General features: G+C 40.0%; 1 long non-coding RNA gene across 1 annotated transcript in view; it reads left to right on the top strand.

Moving 5' to 3' along the window:
- The window catches only part of LOC120519024, a 126,567-nt gene that overhangs the window by 25,293 nt on the left and 80,351 nt on the right, over nucleotides 1-20,923 (top strand). The window contains exon 2 of the long non-coding RNA XR_005631364.1: nucleotides 5,152-5,230. This is a non-coding gene — a long non-coding RNA (uncharacterized LOC120519024). The remainder of the gene's footprint in view (nucleotides 1-5,151; nucleotides 5,231-20,923) is intronic.

The following is a 20,923-nucleotide window of genomic DNA, read 5'->3' as shown; positions in this document are numbered from 1 at the left end:
AATACCACAACTCCTCTTGAGGCACCCTGTCATATGCTTTCTCCAGGTCTACAAAGACACAATGCAACTCCTTCTGGCCTTCTCTAAACTTCTCCATCAACATCCTCAGAGCAAACATTGCATCTGTGGTGCTCTTTCTTGGCATGAAACCATACTGCTGCTCACTAATCATCACCTCGGTACTTAACTAACCTTCCACTACTCTTTCCCATAACTTCATGCTGTGGCTCATCAATTTTATTCCCCTGTAGTTACTGCGGTCCTGCACATCTCCCTTATTGTTAAATATCAGCACCAGTGCACTTCTCCACTCCTCAGGCATCCTCTCACTTTCCAAGATTCCATTAAACAATCTGGTTAAAACGCCACTGCCATCTCTCCTAAACACCTCCATGCTTCCATAGGTATGTCATCTGGACAAAAGGCCTTTCCATTTTCATCCTCTTCATAGCTGTCCTTACTTCCTCCTTGCTAATCCATTGCACTTCCTGATTCACTATCTCCACATCATCCAACCTCTTCTCTCTCTCGTTCTCTTCATTCATCAGCCTCTCAAAGTACTCTTTCCATCTGCTCAACACACTCCCCTCACTTGTGAGTACGTTTCCATCTTTATCCTTTATCACACTAACCTGCTGCACATCTTTCCCCACTCAGTCCCTCTGTCTAGCCAATCTGTACAGGTTCTTTTCTCCCTCCTGAGCGTCCAACCTCTCATACAACTCATCATACACCTTTTCTTTAGAACCTCGCTACCTCTCTCTTCACCTTGTGCCTTATCACCTTGTACTCCTTGTCTACTTTCTGCATCTCTCTGACTATTCCACTTCTTCTTCACCATCCTCTTCCTCTGTATACTCTCCTGTATTTCCTCATTCCACCACCAGGTTTCCTTTTCCTCCTTCATCTTTCCAGATGTCACGCCAAAAACCCTTCTTGCTGTCACCCTTACTACATCTGCTGTAGTTTCCCAGCTGTCTGGTAACTCTTCACTGCCACCCAGTGCTTACCTAAACTCAACCTTGCCATCTTCTTTTTTCAACTTCCACCATTTGATCTTTGGCTATGCCCTCACTCTCTTCCTCTTCTTGATCTCCAGTCATCCTACAGACCACCATCCTATGCTGCTTAACTACACTTTCCCCTGACACCACTTTGCAGTCTTCAATCACCTTCAGATCAACTCTTCTGCATAGAATGGAATCTGTCTGTGTGCATCTTCCTCCACTCTTGTACATAACCCTATGTTCCTCCCTCTTCCTAAAATACACATTCACCACAGCCATGTCCATCATTCTGGCAAAATCCACTATCCTCTGACCTTCTTCATTCCTCTCCTTGACACCATACCTACCCATAACCTTCTTGTCTCCACAGTTCCCTTCACCAACATGCCCATTGAGATCTGCTCCAATCACAACTTTCTGTCCCTCTGGGTACACTGTTCATCACTTCATCCAACTCACTCCAAAAATCTTCTTTCTCACCCATTGCACACCCAACTTGGAGTGCATATGCACTAACAACATTCATCATCACACCTCCAATTTCCAGCTTCATAATCATTACTCTGCCTGACACTCTTTTCACCTCCAAAACACTCTTGACATACTGTTCCTTCAGAATAACCCCTACTCCATTTCTCCTCCCATCCACACCATGATAGAACAATTTGAATCCACCTGGCCTTACTCCCCTTCCGTTTAGTCTCTTGCACGCACAATATATCAACCTTCCTTCTCTCCATCATATCTGCTAACTCTCTCCCCTTACCAGTCATTCTGCCAACATTCAAAGTTCCTACCCTCAGTTACACTCTCTTTACTTTCCTCCCCCTTCTTCTTCTTTGGCCAACAGTAGCCCAATTTCCGCCAGCACCCTGTTGGCTAACAGTACTGGTGGCGGTCATTGTTAACCCGGGCTCGACTGATCCGGTATGGAAATTTGTATTGTTGTCCGCATATTGATTTGGCAAAATTTTACACCGGATGCCCTTCCTGACGTAACCCTCCCCATTTATCCGGGCTTGGGACTGACATGAAGAAACACACTGGTTGTGCATCCCCTGTGGCTGGGATGCATCCCCTGTAGTCAGAATGATATTTTTAACCACTTTTGTAATTTCCGTTGGGGTCTTGACCTGTTCAACTATACCCATAACAGCCCAACTAGCATCATAATGATGAAGTCACAAAATGACAGCAAAACAAAAGATAAATATTGTTAACATTGAAAAATAAATTTCACAAAATTAAACTGAAGCCCAAAATATAAAACACCTACTGAATAATAAGCCTGGTAACCTTGAAACTCTTAAATACCTTTGTAAAAGAAATGGCATTAATTAATAAGACAAAGAAAAATTGAAGAGCCAGGCCAATTCAACAACAGTTCCTTGGGTTCAATCCTGAAGAGCTGCAGAAATGAATGTTTTTGTTCCAACCAATTTTTAAACCAGTGGGTTATTTTACTTTTAAATTACCACATTGTTTTATTGTCCGTCCTCTTGCTCCAACTCTCAGTAGCAAGACATTTACATCTATGACAAATGTAGAAGTATTTGCATTTTTGCCATGTTTTTGAATTCTTAACACTCTTTTGTCAATTTGCTTTTAATTCATAATTAACATTTGTAGCTTTGTTTCTATTCTGATCTTAACAATTAAGAAGCAGAATAGACCCCAGAACAAAGCTGTTGAAAAGCCGCCGTTACTTCAATGTCAAACATACTAGTGTGCTCATTAGTAAATAAAGGCTTAAATAACTGGAACACCTGGACAACCAGAGTGAAATGATAATGATGAAAATATTAAAAAACATTAAAGATGAATATGTTCTCATGTAACACACATTAGTGCTTATAATATTCACAGTGAAAAATAGCAATTTTATAAGTTCTGGATTGACACCAGAAACAACAAACTTGGTAAATAAAAATTCACTTTACTAAGCAACAGTACAATTTAAAGCAGGAGATGGTTTGGAAGAAACCCCACAGTCACAATGGGTCCCAAGACTGATGCCCTAGGACAGGAGTCTTTCAAATAAGTCCTGGAAGACCATAGTGGCTACAAGTTTTTGCTAGAACCCGATATCTTAATTAGAAGTCAATTATTGCTGTTGAAGCACTTATAACTCAACCAACATTTTTATGCTTCATTTTTGTTGTCTGGCTTGTTTGTTCACTCTTTTTATTTGCCCCTTATTAGCAATAAGATGCAAACGATAAAGAAACCTACAGGCTACAAATCATTTGGATGACATTTCTGGAAGGGAAAAAAAGCCTATGATGTAAGAATGACCTGACATGGCAGAATGAAAACACTAACAGCCACAATATAAACTAAAATCTGTTATTGGCAATGATTGGTTTCTAATTAAACATTCGGGTTGGAACAAGAACCTGTTAGCCACTACGACCCACTAGAACTGACTTTGCAGACCCCCGCCCTAGGATTTAATAGCCACATGCCAAGATACATTTTATAAGGATCCATGGACATTTTATGAAAGTTGAGAAAATGATCCACAACAGAGAACGAGTCAGACAGAGAGTGAATGCATTTATACAAGAGGACTGTTTTGAGATAATAGCCAATATAACACTGCCATCCATGTTATTCTAACCACTTTTCAGGAGAGACTGAGGAGCTCCCAGACTATTCTCAGCCATTGAGTGTGTTTCTATCAAAATACTAAACAGTACTAAAAATCTCAATTCCAGTCCACAACCACACCCTCCATCCCATACGTCCTCAGTCCTTACAGGAATATAGATACCCAGAAGGCTCAATAGTGTACAACAAGGACCAACGGAAATGATGGTTTTAGATGTGTAACTTTTGTTGCCATAGTAATGATAGATTTGATCATAATAGGAGTTCAAACCAGCAGAGATAAAAGAAAAAGTGTACAGATTTAATAAACCAAAAGGCCAAAAATGTAGCCAAAAAAAGCAAAAGACGAGTTTCACAGTGCAGGTAAAAACCTGGAATAAACTCACTAGGCCGATGCCAGACACAGGGTAAAATTCAAAAATTGAACGAGATGAAAGCTTTTGTAATCAAAGGCTAAACATGCAATAACTGAGCTGCATAGGGAAGAAAAGCAAAGCTCTAGTAAGGAATCTGGAGCAAACTGCCAAGTCACATAACTGAAGAATCCTTGACTTTTAAAAAGTGTCTGAATGAAATATTGGCACAACAAGCTATCTGCTAACCAAATGAGCTTGATGGACTGAATGGTCTCTTTCTAATTATCAAAACTCTTATGCTTTCAACCCTCTCCTCATATCACAGCCAGGTAAGCAGTCAGTTCATAAGCGAGGTGGAGCCAAAGGCAGAATGCGCATGGTGGGCAGAACCAGCTGAAGTCTGCACTTAACTCTTGGGCTCTTTAATTTGGGGGGAAAAAGCACACTCTTGTTAAGCCTGCAGGCCATGCTCCTCAGGTACTTTGACATTGTGGTGGAGAAAAATGGGAATGTCTACAAAATATTGCTTTTACTTATACATTCTACAGTGCCCAAGAAAATGGCCAGAGCTTTCACTTTGGTGACTTTGGAGTTAAAACTGGACCAGATTTGTTTGTGTATTCCTAAATTTAATGGTCAAGTAAGATGATCCATGCTTACAGAATGAGGGGTTTTTGCTTTTTGGAAGCAGAGGTTTCATAAGATTGACGGGCTATTTGAAGGAATGCTTTGATCCACCAGTTAAATTGCCGTGTAATGGCCTATCATATGACACACTGAACTTTTGCCTGAGACAGAGTCCCTCGCAATGGACAAGAGCTAGACAACAGCTGTGGGTTTGTGATATGTCTCATTGTAAAAAGGATATTAATTATTGGATAGTGTGTACAGTGTAAAAAAATCTTACATGTATTCATCTGTTGTGAAATCTTCTTAATCTGGTCAGTGTTGCAGGAATTACATTTCTTTTATTGAAAAAAAGATTACATGTTTGTAATTGTAATGCAGCTAGCCAAAATCACTCATTAGCATAGCAGCAGTCCTGAGAAGATAATTAGTTTGTTATACAGTTCATTATATTAAAGGTGAGTTTATGCAATATCTGGTGGTAGAGAAAATGTTAGGAATTGGGTATTTATTGCTGTGGTATCACTGATCTTGTTTTTTGTCTACTTCAGCTTCAAAGCGAGGTACTCCTGCCAACCTATTCAGGTTTCAGCACAAATCTCCAGCTATCTCACTGCCATCTCAACATGGGTGAGTAAACTGAACCTTTCAAAATCAATCTTATTCTTATTCTTCTGATTTGTCACCTAGCATTGCCCTTGAAGATGTCAACTTTTCACCATCGGTCACAGATATTTTGCCATGACTTTAGACATTTCACTTTCATTTATTGAATATATTTCTTTAACAATCCAATACTGCCATTTCTTTCCTCATAATGTTCAGAGGATTTGATCCTTCCTCACTACTTATGCCACACAACACCTTGTTCAGGCACTGGCTCTCTGTCAGCTGGACTACTGCAACTCTCTCCTGGCGGGGCTTCCCTCAACTGCTATCAGACCTGTTCAGCTCCTCCAGAATGCATCTCTTTGAATGGTGTTCTCTATTCCTCATTTCGCTGATATTACACCTTTGCTTCACTAAATCTACTAGAATTTTGGTGCTGCAATGATCCATTTCAAAACTCTTGTCTTGATCTATGGTTCATTGAATGGTTCTGCTCCTCAGTATATCCAGCCCTTAGTCTCTCCATATGTCCCTTCATTTCATTAAATATTAATGAAATGCTGAGTCTATCTACTACTGAATAGCTGCTATTGAATTAACAAAGAAATTAGGATACTGATGTTTGTCTTAGTTTAGTTGCGGGTTAGTTTATATAATAGAAGTAGTATCTTGGTCTCTGTTAATTTTGATGCTTTCACTTTCTACTCATCCTTGTATGCATGATAATAATAATAATAATAATAATAGTAGTAGTAATAATAGTAAAAATAAATTAACCAATTAGGTAGTGTGGCTTAGTGGCTAGAGAACTGAACTTGAAGGCAAAAGAGCAGCAAGTTTATCTCAGCTTCAAACTCACTGTGTGGCTCATAGCAAGTCACCTAACCTGCCTGTGCTCCTAAAGAGTTGTAATTTATCCTGATCCTGTAAATCATCTTGCGTAAATCAATTATATATTCAATCAAAATAATAATAACTTGTCAGTCTTTGGATTTTCCTGGGAGATACAGCAAATCTTGGCACTGTTTTGATCTTGCATAAATTAACACTTTAGGCAACCATTTCCCAGTCCTACTCTTGTTGACCGGCCATTGTCCATGCCTGGTTTTAGCTGAAAGAGCTCTCCTAACTGTATAAATTTAAATATTATTTGTTAGTTCTCACTGGGAGTGTTGAAAAGAACTGATTGAGCACCATTGTAGGCAGGTCCAGTTCCAGAAAGGTCATGTAGGTGAGCTAAGCCCTTTATAAATATCATGTCATGCCCTCCACCTGTTACAATGTCATGTTATATTTAACTTTCTCTAGTCTTGCAAGGGGATATTTTTTGAAGTATGTGCACTCACTGTTTTTTGTTACGGCACTTACTGATGATGCTTAAAAAAGTAAGTGCATCCTTTAAGATTGTTGCTTGTTCCTTTGATTTTTGATGATCTATTTTTTCTGACTAGCTGGTTAAAATGTTTGTTCCTGACTGATCCCTTATTTTCATGCTGCTGTTAGATAATTGGTCTGTTGGCTCACTTGGGATTCTATTATTTTTTAGCTTCTTATTTAGAAAAAAACAACAATTAGGGGTTATGTTTAGGGAACAGAACAGGATTACTAATCTCAAAAAGCAGTTCAGTTGAAATTAAGGCAAAGGATCTGTTTTCTACTAGCAGCATTAGTAGAACTAAGTAAAGAGCTAGAGTGAAAGCCTACCACCACGAGGCCCCATGCAGGATCCGAGTTGACAGTCCTACCCTATCAATTCCCATCAGCATTGTGGAGATCTGGCACAGGTATTCCCTACAAGAACCCTCACTGCATGCCTAGTTGTATGATATATCTTTTTGATATACTTTGTACATCCCCAAGGAGATTTTGTCTTTTCACATGACCTGTGGGGGTTAGACTGCAGGGTCAGCAAAACTATATCGGAATATACAAATAATGAAATACAATAAAGCAAAGCAAAACAGAGAATCCCAGTGCAAAATATCACTTCTGGGGTGGCTTGGTGTGGCCTACTGACCACTGGACTGCACACCACAAGGCGCCTGAATCAAGTCACCTAACTTCCCTCTGCTATAGCTGCAAAAAATACCAAATTCAGTTTATTTTTATCATACACAGCAGATGTAGTAAGGGTGACAGCAAGAAGGGAGCTTGGCGTGACATCTGGAAAGAGGAAGGAGGAAAAGGAAACCTGGTGGTGGAATGAGGAAATACAGGAGAGTATACAGAGGAAGAAGATGGTGAAGAAGAAGTGGAAAAGTCAGAGAGATGCAGAAAGTAGACAAGGAGTACAAGGAGATAAGGCACAAGGTGAAGAGAGAGGTGGCAAAGGCTAAAGAAAAGGCGTATGATGACTTGTATGAGAGGCTGGACACTAAGGAGGGAGAAAAGGACCTGTACCAATTGGCTAGACAGAGGGACTGAGTGGGGAAAGATGTGCAGCAGGTTAGTGTGATAAAGGATAAGGATGGAAACGTACTCACAAGCGAGGAGAGTGTGTTGAGCAGATGGAAAGAGTACTTTGAGAGGCTGCTGAATGAAGAGAATGAGAGAGAGAAGAGGTTGAATGATGTGGAGATAGTGAATCAGGAAGTGCAACGGATTATGAAGGAGGAAGTAAGGACAGCTATGAAGAGGATGAAAAATGGAAAGGCCTTTTGTCCAGATGACATACCTATGGAAGCATGGAGGTGTTTAGGAGAGATGGCAGTAGAGTTTTTAACCAGATTGTTTAATGGAATCTTGGGAAGTGAGAGGATGCCTGAGGAGTGGAGAAGAAGTGTACTGGTGCCGATATTTAAGAATAAGGGAGATGTGCAGGACAGCAGAAACTACAGGGGAATAAAATTGATGAGCCACAGCATGAAGTTATGGGAAAGAGTAGTGGAAGCTAGGTTAAGAAGTGAGGTGATGATTAGTGAGCAGCAGTATGGTTTCATGCCAAGAAAGAGCACTAGATGTAATCTTTGCTCTGAGGATGTTGATGGAGAAGTTTAGAGAAGGCCATAAGGAATTGCATTGAGTCTTTGTGGACCTGGAGAAAGCATATGACAGGGTGCCTTGAGAGGTGCTGTGGTATTGTATGAGGAAGTCGGGAGTGGCAGAGAAGTACATAACAGTTGTACAGGATATGTATGAGGGAAGTGCGACAGTGGTGAGGTCTGCGGTAGGAGTGACGGATGCATTCAAGGTGGAAGTGGGATTACATCAGGGATCAGCTCTGAGCCCTTTCTTATTTGCAATGGTGATGGACAGGTTGACAGACAAGATCAGACAGGAGTCCCTGTGGACTATGATGTTTGCTGATGATATTGTGATCTGTAGTGATAGTAGGGAGCAGGTTGAGGAGACCCTGGAGAGTTGGAGATATGCTCTAGAGAGGAGAGGAATGAAGGTCAGTAGGAACAAGACAGAATACATGTGTGTAAATGAGAGGGAGGTCAGTGGAATGGTGAGGATGTAGGGAGTAGAGTTGGTGAAGGTGGATGAGTTTAAATACTTGGGTTCAACAGTACAGAGTAACAGGAATTGTGGAAGAGAGGTGAAAAAGAGAATGCAGGCAGGGTGGATAGGGTGGAGAAGAGTATCAGGAGTGATTTGTGACAGATGGATATCAGCAAGAGTGAAAGGGAAGGTCTACAGGACGGCTCTGAGCCCAGCTATGTTATATGGGTTGGAGACGGTGGCACTGACGAGAAAGTAGGAGACAGAGCTTGAAGTGGCAGAGTTAAAGATGCTAAGATTTGCATTGGGTGTGACGAAGATGGATAGGATTAGAAATGAGTACATTAGAGGGTCAGTTCAAGTTGGATGGTTGGGAGACAAAGTCAGATAGGCGAGATTGCAAAGAGGAAATGAGGAAGGCCTAAGAGAAGGTTTATGGATGTGGTGAGAGAGGACATGCAGGTGATGGGTGTAACAGATCAAGATGCAGAGGACAGAAAGATATGGAAGAAGATGATCCGCTGTGGCAATCCCTAATGGGAGCAGTCGAAAGAAGAAGAAGAAGAAGTTTGTAGATATTTTCCAAAGGCCAAATTATGTTTACTCAGATTTTTTATTCCTTTTTTTATTACTGATTTTTTCCGATTACTGTTTGACTTTGATTTTTGCATAGTACTTTTCAGGGGCAGACTGGCCATTAGGGCATTTGGGCAATGCCCGGTGGGCCGGAGACTCTGGTCTGGTTATGGACCGGCCGCTTCATAAAATAAATTTTATGTACTGATTACTGTTTGACATTATAAATAATTTTCTAAACTGCTAAACATTATCTGTCTGGTACTGTGATTTATATAGTCCTATATAATATACGGTATTACATCATCATGTTGTTTTAGTTGTCAGTACACCATGTTGCAGCGAAAAATTTGGTCAAAACTGCCTTTTGCCAATTTCTGTTTCAATACCTCTACATTTTGGTTAGCATATACATTATTGCAATTTATTTTATCTCATATCTAGTATTTAAATTCTTCAGTACTAATAATTAGTTTAGATTATTTATTATACATTTTATTGTTGTCTGGTCGTCGGCATGAGTGATAATAGTGATAATTAGTGGTTTTTAGCTGCAATTATTAGTATGATGAAATAAAGTTATAAAGCACAGGTTAGGAATTTTTCATATTAGGACATTTATAGTTATTTATCGTTAAGTTAATGGAAAATTTCAATCATGTGAGGTTTTCATTACAATCTCGGTTATAATTTATTCCATTGTAAATGAGCAGCTACTAGCCTACTAGGGTACTGGCACTTGGACATGACATTGACATTTGACATGTACTCCAATAACGTGTAAAACATGTTACTAAATTTTTATCCATCCATCCATTTCCTAACCCGCTGAATCCGAATACAGGGTCACGGGGGTCTGCTGGAGCCAATCCCAGCCAACACAGGGCACAAGGCAGGAACCAATCCTGGGCAGGGTGCCAACCCACCGCAGACTAAATTTTTATTCTTCATGAAATTTCATTTCTAAGCATTTCATCAAATTTTAAGTTATGTCTAAACAACAGTGTACAGATTAAGTTTGGCAACAGTTTAGATAGAGTTCATATCATAGGCTCATAGCAAGTAGAGAGTACTGAGTACTCATCACAAATTTTAAGAACATCCCAATGAACAATGGGCTGAGTGAGTGAGTGAGTTGAAGGATGCTTGGGCCGGTTTTGAGACTCAGTCAGCTTCTGGTACTTTTGTTTCTTTTGAGAGATTGGCCTGATTTTCTTGCTGTGGTCCTGGTGTATTTATTTACTATGTTTTATTTTCTGGGACTCTCTTAAAAATCTGTCCCTTTTCTATCTGGGACAGTCAGCTTTGGAACAATGTCCTAAGCCAGGGGTGAGTAATCTGCAGCCCTCCATGCTGCATTAAGCACTTTGAGCTACTGTTTGTATGATAATGTGCTATATAAATAAATGTTGTTGTTGTTGTTGTTGATGACTGATGTTGCTCACCCCTGTTCCTAAACAAAACTTTCAGAACGATAGGAGCAGCACTAATACCTCAATTTTATGGCTTGTAGCTGACTAACTTCCCTGTAAGCTAAGCCTTAGTGACCCCACTTATAACAGTATGTTTACTTTTATGCAGTACAGTAGTTTGTGGATTAAGGAATTTCTCAATGTTTGTAAATCCTATTAGAAAGAAATTAACCTATAGAAAAGTAAATTAAAAAGTGGTTAAAATTAATTATATAATTAAACAGTAATTGGTTAACTGGATCAAACAACATGATTCTTACAGTACAGAGCATATATGGGTGTCCCTTCTGGGACGGGTTGAGTCTCCTTACCTGGCGGGCAGGCCAACTGACCAGAGGAATGCCCTACCTGGGCCAGGACGCAGGCAAAAGATCTCTTTGTGAAAGTCAGTATGTTGGCACCCGGCTGGGAATGACCGAAGATCCTTTCCCAGCTGGAAGTCCAATGTTATGGAGAGACCGGTTGGAGGAAATCTGCTATGACTTTTTGCACCCCTAGTATGCTAAAATGCAGAATCCCTGAGCTTTGGTGCCCATTCATACATTCACAGAATATGCTGGGAATTGTAGTTCCATAAAGCAGCTTTAGGGAGTGCTGTGGGAATTCATAACCCTTACATTATGGGACTTCTGGCTGACAGGCAGTGCCCTGCCACCGGAAGTACTCCATGGTCTCAGATAAAAGGAGGTGCTCTGCCTCATCCAGGCAAGTTGGAGTCGGGAGTGGAGAAAAAACAAAGCTTGCCTGAGAGAAGTGGAGGAAGGAAAAAGATACAACCTCAAATCAGAAAAAGTTGGGACAGTGTGGAAATGTGAATAAAAAATAAAGCAGTAATTTACAAATTTCCCTTAACTTTTATTTCATTGCAGACAGTATGAACACAAGATAATTCATGTTTTTTTGGTCAACATCATTTGATTTGTAAATAAACATCCATTCTTGCCATTCAGGCTTGCAACACATTCCAAAAAAAGTTGGAATGGGGGCAATTCAGGGGTAGTAATGAGGTATAATAACTAAATAATGATGTGATTTGAAACTGGTGATGTTAACAGGTAATTGCAATCATGATTCTGTACAAAAGCAGCATCGAGGAAAGGCCTACTCCTTTAGGAGCAAAGATGGGCAGAGGATCGCCAGTTTGCCACCAAGTGCGGGCAAAAATCTTTGAAATGATGAAGAAAAACGTTTCTCAAAGACAGATAGGAAGAGATTTGGGCAATTCTCCCTCTACAGTGCATAACATAGTGAAAAGAATCAGGAAATCTGGAGAAATTACCGTGCGCAAAGGCCAAGGGCGCAAGCCTGAACTGAATGGCGGTGATCTCCGAGCCCTCAGACGGCACTGCATTAAAAACCGTCATTCATTAATAAATGATATAACTGCGTGGGCTCAGGACTACTTCAGGAAGTCACTCTCAAGCACTACAGTACATAGTTACATTAGGAAATGCCAGCTAAAACTGTACTGTGCCAAAAGGAAGCCCTACATAAATAGTGTTCAGAAGCGCCGTCGACTTCTCGGAGGCATCTGGGATGGTCCATTGTGCAGTGGAAACGTGTATTGTGGTCAGACGAATCGGTTTTTCACATCTTTTTTGGAAGAAATGGATGCTGTGTGCTGCGGACCAAAGAGGAAAAGGACCATCCAGACTGTTACCAGATACAAGTCCAAAAGCCAGGGTCTGTCATGCTATGGGGTTGTGTCAGTGCCTTCGGCAAAGGTAACTTGCACTTCTGCGATGGCACCATCAATGCTGAGAAGTATATCTCAGTTTTGGAGGAACAAATGCTGCCTTCAAGACAACGTTTTTTCCAGGGACGCCCATGCTTATTTCAGCAAGACAATGCCAAACCACATACTGCGCGCATAACAAAGGCATGGCTGCGTAAGAAGAGGGTGCGGATGCTTGACTGGCCTGCCTGCAGCCCAGATTCGTCTCCTATAGAGAATGTTTGGCGCATTTTGAAACGAAAAATGCGTCAACGAAGACCCTGTACTGTTGCGCACCTAAAACGTTGTTTGCAGGAAGAATGGGACAAACTAAAACCTGCAACACTTAGTCACTTGATTTCTTCGATGCCTAAACGTCTTTTAAGTGTTGATAAATGACAGGGGAAGTGTACAAAGTGGTAAACTGTCCCAACTGTTTTTGAAATGTGTTGCAAGCCCGAATGGCAAGAATGAATATTTATTTACAAATCAAATGACGTTGACAACAAAAAAACATGAATTATTTTGTGTTCATACTGTCTGCAATGAAATAAAATTTGAGGAGAAATTATAACTTGCTTTTTTCTTTTTTTATTCACATTCTCCACACTGTCCCAACTTTTTCTGATTTGGGGTTGTAGAAGGGAAGAAGATTTGTGCCTGTGCGACCTTTCGAGAGGCCTTTGTAAGGTACTTGGTTGTAGTAATCCTTTTATCTGAATTCAGGACTTGTGTCTGTGTGGTTGTGTCTGGCTTTAGTGTGCTGCAGTGCCCCCTACAGGTCATGATTTTAAAATGTAACTAACACTAAAAGTTGTTCATACTCGTGACATTGTGGAAAAGCAAGACATATTTTTTTTAATTAGCAATACCAGCTACAAAATTCATGAACCTGTAATGTCTAAGTTGATAAGCAGCTCTGATTTCACTCATTTCTCCTTGTACAAGGTTTACCAATAGGCTTAGTAAATATGCCTATACAAGCATTTGCCATGTGAATGTTGTTCTAAAGATAAGCATTTTCTTTAAATTTAAACAAATATCTTGTCCTCACTGGCTTCTTACAATGGAGGTTAATGGGGATTGAGCCACCACCAGAAAAAAAAAGCCTAAAAACTTACAGATGAAGTGTCAAAAGTTTCAATGTAAGTAAAAATTTTGTTTGTGGCAACCAAAGGGATACGGAAATAATAATTTTATCACATATTCCAGGTACTCTTTTCCTTATAAAAAGGATACCTTTACTATTAGTGTGTGTGAGCTCTCACATAAATATAGCGGAAAATCAAAACTAAATATCCATGTAACATGAAAAGTTTACTGCGATTTGGTTTTTTGAGAGGAAACCATGCCAGTGGGGGTGTAAGAATATGGCAGAAGAAGACAAGCACTGAGATTTCGTGCATAGCTGGGTTTCTTTTAAAATGGCTGAAATTCATACTATTGGTGTTTATTTGTTCAAAAATAACACATATAAATGATTTTACAAGGTGTGTTGTCTGCAGTGGGCTGGCACCCTGCCCAGTGTTTGTTTCCTGCCATGCGCCCTGTGTTGGCTGGGATTGGCTCCAGCAGACCCCCGTGACCCTGTAGTTAGGATATAGCGGGTTGGATAATGGATGGATGGATGGAGGTGTGTTGTGGACAAGTGGAAGGACAATAATAATGCCAGATGGTGATAATAGCAATTAAACAGAAACAAAAAGCTGTCTTTGTGACTTTTCTTTTAAAGGTAGCAGCTCGATTGAGCAGGTCTTTCCTTGGGAGCTCTGTTCTGGTGGCACCTTGGGTTCAAAATGAGACGTCTTTCTCTGGAGTGTCCGCTCTTTTATTGGACTGCAGCCGGGAAGGGGCGGAGTCAAGGGTGAAAAGGGAGATGACAATGTTAACAACAGCAGCTCCTCTCAGCCAAATGGTGGTATCTCTTACCTCTGATAAACTTATCCTCTGATGTGCATGCATGACAGTGTGTAATTCCAAGACGCAGATGAGTACTTGACAAACGTCTTGGATGTATTTGCTAAGTTTTTAAGATTTTTTTATAGCATGATGCCCCATTAGCCTCCATTGTAAAGCTCCAGTAAGGGCAATTTATAGAAAATACATAACTTGAGAATGTAATTTCGCAGGGTAATTGCATATATACTACGTTTGTGAAGAAATAACTTTGAATTGTAAAATACTGAATTGATCCTATAACGTAATAAAGTAACCTCACTACATAATTATAATTAAATTAGAAATATTGGTCATTTCATAACCATTTATTAAGCACATAATAAAGTAAAAAATAAGCTAATTCATCAAAATGGCTGGTAACATCAAGGACAGTCATTAGAATGAAATAATAAAGAAGCAACCCCCAAGTTACAAGCTTAAAATCCGAATTTGAAAGCATTCCCCAAATGTCAAATCACAGACACTCCCAAAACTAAAGCTTTCAAAAATAAAGGGGCTCAAGGTGGTGAGGCCTCCACAGAACATTACAAAATCTCTTTTCATTTAATTTTAAACTATCCTTTTTCATACAAGGAAATGATGCAGTAGGAGTATAGACACCAGAAGGAACTGTATTGTAGTTTAGTGAGGATGGAATTAGATAAACCAATGAACAGGTCAGTTCAGGTCAGGTTGGGGAGCGTGTACTGGTACAGTGTGTTGCTGCACCCATCACATGATGAAACAGCTTAGGATCCTGGTTGACAACCTCCCAGGCAGACACACGGTCCAGTCCCACCCTCCATAAATGACCCTCTATCTGCTGCAGCCAGGTGTTACGTGGGTGTCCCCTTAGCCTGGTCCAGCCACTTGATTCCTCAAAAATGAGGATCCTGCAAGCTGGATCACCCTCAGGGAATTGTGCCACATGACCATAGTGCCGTAACTGAAGCTCCCTCACAATGCAGGTAATATGCCTCATTCTGGACTCCATGAGCAACTGCTCATTCGACACCAGCTTGTACCCAAGGATTCTCCAAAGAGACAAAGTACCAAAGGAGTCCATTCTTTGTCTCAGGTCACTGGATAGCGTCCATGTCTCACAATCATATAGCAAGACAGGAAGCACCAGGACTTTAAAGACTTGGACCTTCGTACTTTTGCATAGATATCGGGAGTGCCATACATCCCTTTCCAGCGACCTCATGACCCCCCATGCTCTCCCAATCTGTCTGCTGACTTCATAGGAAGAGTCACCAGAGACATGAATGTCACTGCCGAGGTAAGTAAACTTCTCGATGAGGTCAACACTCTCTCTGCAGACAGACACACTGCTGATGGCCGTGACCAAGAGGTCATTAAAGGCCTGAATCTTGGTTTTTATCAGGAGACTCGCAAGCCCAGGCACTCAGACTCCTTGCTCTGTCTCTCTTTCTTAACAGTGTCACCAAATTATCTAACTCCTAATAAGTGAGGGCTCAAAACGTTTGATCTGTTAGGACATGTCCAGCAGGAGCCTTGGGATGAAAAGGGCATGTCTAGGTGAGGAAAAACTGCATAACTAGAGAGGTATCACCTGAAATTTCATTTTCTTTTCAAGCAATGTAGAGACTATTAGCTAGCTACATCCTGCAGGGGGTGCTCTCTCACCAGGCATATTTTCTTCTACTCATAACCCTAGATGAATACCAACATTATTTGCCAACATTGCAACAAAAACTTCACTTCGCTTGTTACTTTCCTTGTGTGCTTACATTATCAAAAACAAAGAAGTGAAGAAGGCACAGAAATCAGAAGACTGTCACCTGGTCACGCCTGTGAATCCAGGAGTAGGCTTCCTTGTGTTGATTTCATCAGGAAGACTTTGCAAGGTGACATACTGAAACTGTAGGATTACAGGAGACCATGTTGCTAAATTCCCGTTCAGAAGCTTGACTGACTGTGAGTAAACTCATATTTACTATAATACCAATTCCTGCATATGCAGTAAGTTTCCATTTTCTATCTTTTAAACAATATGAATATTCCTCTTGTGAGGAAATTAACTAACAAAGAAATACATAAAGGGGGTTTATAGTTTCATTGACCCATCAAATATCTGAACCCAACTAATCCAGTTCAGGTTCACTGGGGCCTAGAGACTATACTGTAGACTGGCACCAGTCCTATGTAGGACCCCAATTCATACACACACGGGCTGATTTATCATCACAGACAAACCTATCAAATGCCTATTTGAAGTTTGGGAGCAAACCACTGAATATGTACTCAAACAACGCCTTTGCATGGATTTGAACGCTGTCTAATGGAGGCACAAGCAGGAATTGCTCTTTCAGCTTGACACTCAATAACTTTTATATTTTTCAAAGTTTAGAAAGCCACTTGTTCTTTACATTTCCATTGAGTTTATTTTTACAGAGTACAATATATGTAAAAAAAAGAATTAAATTGGTTTAGTATGGTGTAGTGCACTGAAAAGTAAATGGAAACTTTGTAGAAGAGCATACTATCTATATCTTTATAAGCATATGGAATCCATGTAAGTTTAGTAACATAGCATAATATTTTTGAATTTACTTAATCCAATTCAAGAAGACAGTGTCTTTATCTATTCCTACAAGGCATGCTACAGTTTTTAACAGGGCACCAGTCCATTGTGGGCCCAGACACATGCACAACCACAGCCATAGTCACACAGGCCTAGTCTCATTAGGAAACATAATGTTAATTTTCACTCGTATGCAGATGACACCCAGTTATACCTTTCACTTAAATCAAATGAAGTATCTCCGATGTTGTCTTTAATTAGTTGTGTTAGTGAATTAAAGGAGTGGATGGATGAGAACTACTCATCTTTAAACACAGATAAAACAGAGATGTTAATTGTTGGAGGGAATGACGCTGATCACAGCAATATTCTGTCATCATTTAACTCAGTTGGAATCCCCATTAATTTTACTGAATCAGCCTGCAATCTAGGAGTTATCTTTGATTCTAGCATGTCATTTAAAGCACATATTACAAAGTTGTCCAAAACATGTTTCTTCCATCTTAAAAATGTTAGGAAATTAAGGTGCTTTCTAAATAAACAGGATTGTGAGAAATTAATTCATGCATTTATCTCTAGTAGGATTGACTACTGCAATGCGGTGTTCACTGGCTGTTCAAACTGTTCTTTATACAGCCTCCAGTTAATCCAAAATGCTGCTGCAAGAATTATTACAAGAACAAGAAAGTATGAACACATAACTCCAGTTCTTAAATCCTTACACTGGCTCCCGGTTAAGTTTAGGGCAGATTTCAAAATCCTCCTTTTAACATATAAAGCATTAAATGGCCAAGGTCCGGCTTAGTTGTCTGAACTTATCATGACTTACAAACCTGAGCGCACATTAAGATCTCAAGATGCTGGTCTGCTTAGGATTCCAAGCTTTAATAAAATAACAGTGGAGGTCGAGCTTTTAGTTACAGGGCCCCTAAACTGTGGAATGGTCTTCCTGCTTCTATAAGAGATGCCCTTCGGTCTCAGCCTTTAAATCTCCGCTGAAGACTCACAACTTCAGTTTAGCATATCCTGACTAGAGCTGCTGATTAACTGTACAGACTGCATCTCTGTTGTTAGTTATTAGCACTAAAACATAAGTAACATGATAGTTAGAATTTGATACTAACCCTCACCTATTCTGTTTCTGTTCTCGGTACCCAAATGTGGCAATTGGTGCCACGGCCCACCTGCCAAGTTGTTTGCCTGCCTATGGTAAAGTCATCCCTGATGGAGGATCACAAGAATCATGGGAAAGAGGGGTCCTTTCATCAGAGCAACGTTTCAGCCGTGGAATGGCCAAATGGGGAGGCAGCTTGATGGATGAGGTCTCCAGGACTCTAAAAATATCCAAATCTTATTATGTGATATCATCTACTGTTAAATTCTGCTCCGTACTTCTAAAATTTTTATTATTATGCTGTATTGAGGATTTGTTCTGTTCTGTGTATTGTGTTGCATTGACCCCCTTCTTTTTGACACCCACTGCACGCCCACCCTACCTGGAAAGGGGTCTCTCTTTGAACTGCCTTTCCCAAGGTTTCTTCCATTTTTCTTACATGGTTTTTTGGGAGTTTTTCCTTGTCTTCTCAGAGAGTCAAGGCTGGGGGGCTGTCAAGAGGCAGGGCCTGTTAAAGCCCATTGCGGCATTTCCTGTGTGATTTTGGGCTATACAAAAATAAACTGTATTGTATTGTATTGTATTGTAGTCTGGAATCTTCAGTCCACCTAACACATGCAAATTTGAGGATATGTGAAGAAAACCAAAGAATCCAAAGGATGCTGAATCCATGAGACTGCAACATTAACTATTACACACACTTAAAAGAATGGCATCTATTTAAAATATTAAGGCCTTATGATTATCAAACAAAATGGTAATCAAAGAATTAAGACAACAGTTTTACTCCATATTCTCAGATTTCTATATGAGCATGGACAGTAGTTCTGCAGACATCAAACTAGTGCTGCATCGTTCAGTTGTGTCTTTTCAATCATATCTGGTGTGATGATGGCTACAGATGCAATGAAGTTCTCTCACAGATGATTCACATTGTTGACTTTTTCAGTTTTTCACATACTGCTCCATGAAAAAATGTGGAGACATTGGATCTAAACATCGGGGTGATTACCTCTATAGTGGTAATGTAATAGACAGTTTTTTGATGTGTAAATCTATTAGGGTGAGTTGTATTGAGACAAACTGCCAACTTTCCTCTATCTTTACATGTGCCCTTTTGTTTAGGATGTGTCATGATTTGTGATTTTGTTAAGCTATAATAATTTCAGGGCGGCACGATGGCGCAGTGGGTTCGCTTCCCGGGTCCACCCTGTGTGGAGTTTGCATGTTCTTCCCGTGTCTACGTGGGTTTCCTCCCACAGTCCAAAGACATGCAGGTTAGGTGCATTGGTGATTCTAAATTGTCCCTAGTGTGTGCTTGGTGTGTGGGTGTGTGGGTGCGCCCTGTGGTGGGCTGGCGCCCTGCCCGGTGTTTGTTTCCTGCCTTACGCACTGTGTTGGCTGGGATTGGCTCCAGCAGAACCCCGTGACCCTGTAGTTAGGATATAGTGGGTTGGATAATGGATGGATGGATAATAATTTCAAATAGTCCATTTCATTTACAGTGAAGATTGCAACAATACAATTTTAGAGATCATCCATACTTTAAGTGCTGGTTAATTGCAGCTTTACTAAAGTTTTAATTGAATAAACTACGTCACGACTCCTTACATATTGTTAATGTTTTTATTCCCTGTGGCTTACTGCTTATCTTTATCTTATGTGTACTGTTTGCCTTGTAATACTTGTACAGAGATGACCAAATGATTTTACTATTATGGCATAATAGAAATTTGGTATAATGTTAATTTATATAATCTTTAGCCTATCCTGTAATCTTTTAAAATTAGCTGACTGTGGGTCTCGATTCTTAACAGCTTGCCTAATCTCATCCCTTAGATACTCAAATAGTATGTAATATAATTAAAGTGGCGGTCAATGCATGGAGCTGAATTCTGTAACCATGTTCCTAGAATCATCCCACTGAAAATTCTGGAATGATGTTCAGATCATTCAGATCTTCTTACTTATACCAGTTAATCCAATGTATGTCACAAGAAAACCTGCAATGATAAATCTGGAGTCATGGAGTTTTCATCAGATTCTAATCTTTTCACTAGTGTGAATAAGAAGGATCCAGCATCTTACTAAGTGATATTGTTCGATTTCTATCATTTTGTCCACAACTACAGTTTTGTTTGCTTTATCACATCTGTGACAAGGTACAAGAAACTGTATATTCTGATAAACCTGTTTTTGTACCTGTGTTGTATTTAACTGACATTACTCTGATTGCTTGTTTGCCTGTTACTCTATAAAAGTCATTCAATCCTACAACAGCTAAAGAAAAGACAGAGCAATATCATTTTTTAAGCATTATTTATGTAAAGTAGCTGTTGATTAAAATTCTTAAAAAGTCTTATCTACTGTAAAAATGAATCAGTCATTCCTGTATAAATGATATTTGCTTCACTAAGACCCTCCATATTTTATTAACTTGATGTTCTGATTTTAGAGGATATTATTATTCAGACATTTACAAATTTGATTGGATTCATTTTTCTACTTTATTTGGGGGATCATTCACTATGCTTGGGTGACATGGTAGCTCAGTGGATAGTACTGTCACCACACCAACTCATCTTTCTGGGACTGACTCCTGTGCCAGTCATTGTCTGCATGTAATTTGTATACTATCCTCTAAATCCTCTGCTTTTCTTCTTACATCCCCTAAGTCGTGTTTGTTAGGTTAGCCAGAGACTACAAGTAGGACTCTGTATTATTGTGAGTAAGGATTTGTGTGTATGTGTGTGTGTGCATACGACTAGTACTAACAAAAGGACCGTCACCCTGTCCAAGGCTGTTTTCAGCCTTTCACCCAGTCATGCCAGGATAGGCTCCAGCCCACTGTGATTTTGGGTTAAATTAATCAAGTCTGGGAATGTTACAGTAAGTTAAGTTAAATATT

Source organism: Polypterus senegalus, chromosome 18 (assembly GCF_016835505.1).
Source record: "Polypterus senegalus isolate Bchr_013 chromosome 18, ASM1683550v1, whole genome shotgun sequence".
Taxonomy (NCBI): Eukaryota; Metazoa; Chordata; class Cladistia; order Polypteriformes; family Polypteridae; genus Polypterus; species Polypterus senegalus.
The sequence above is the reverse complement of the archived record's forward strand: the minus strand, read 5'-3'. Positions and strand labels throughout refer to the sequence as shown.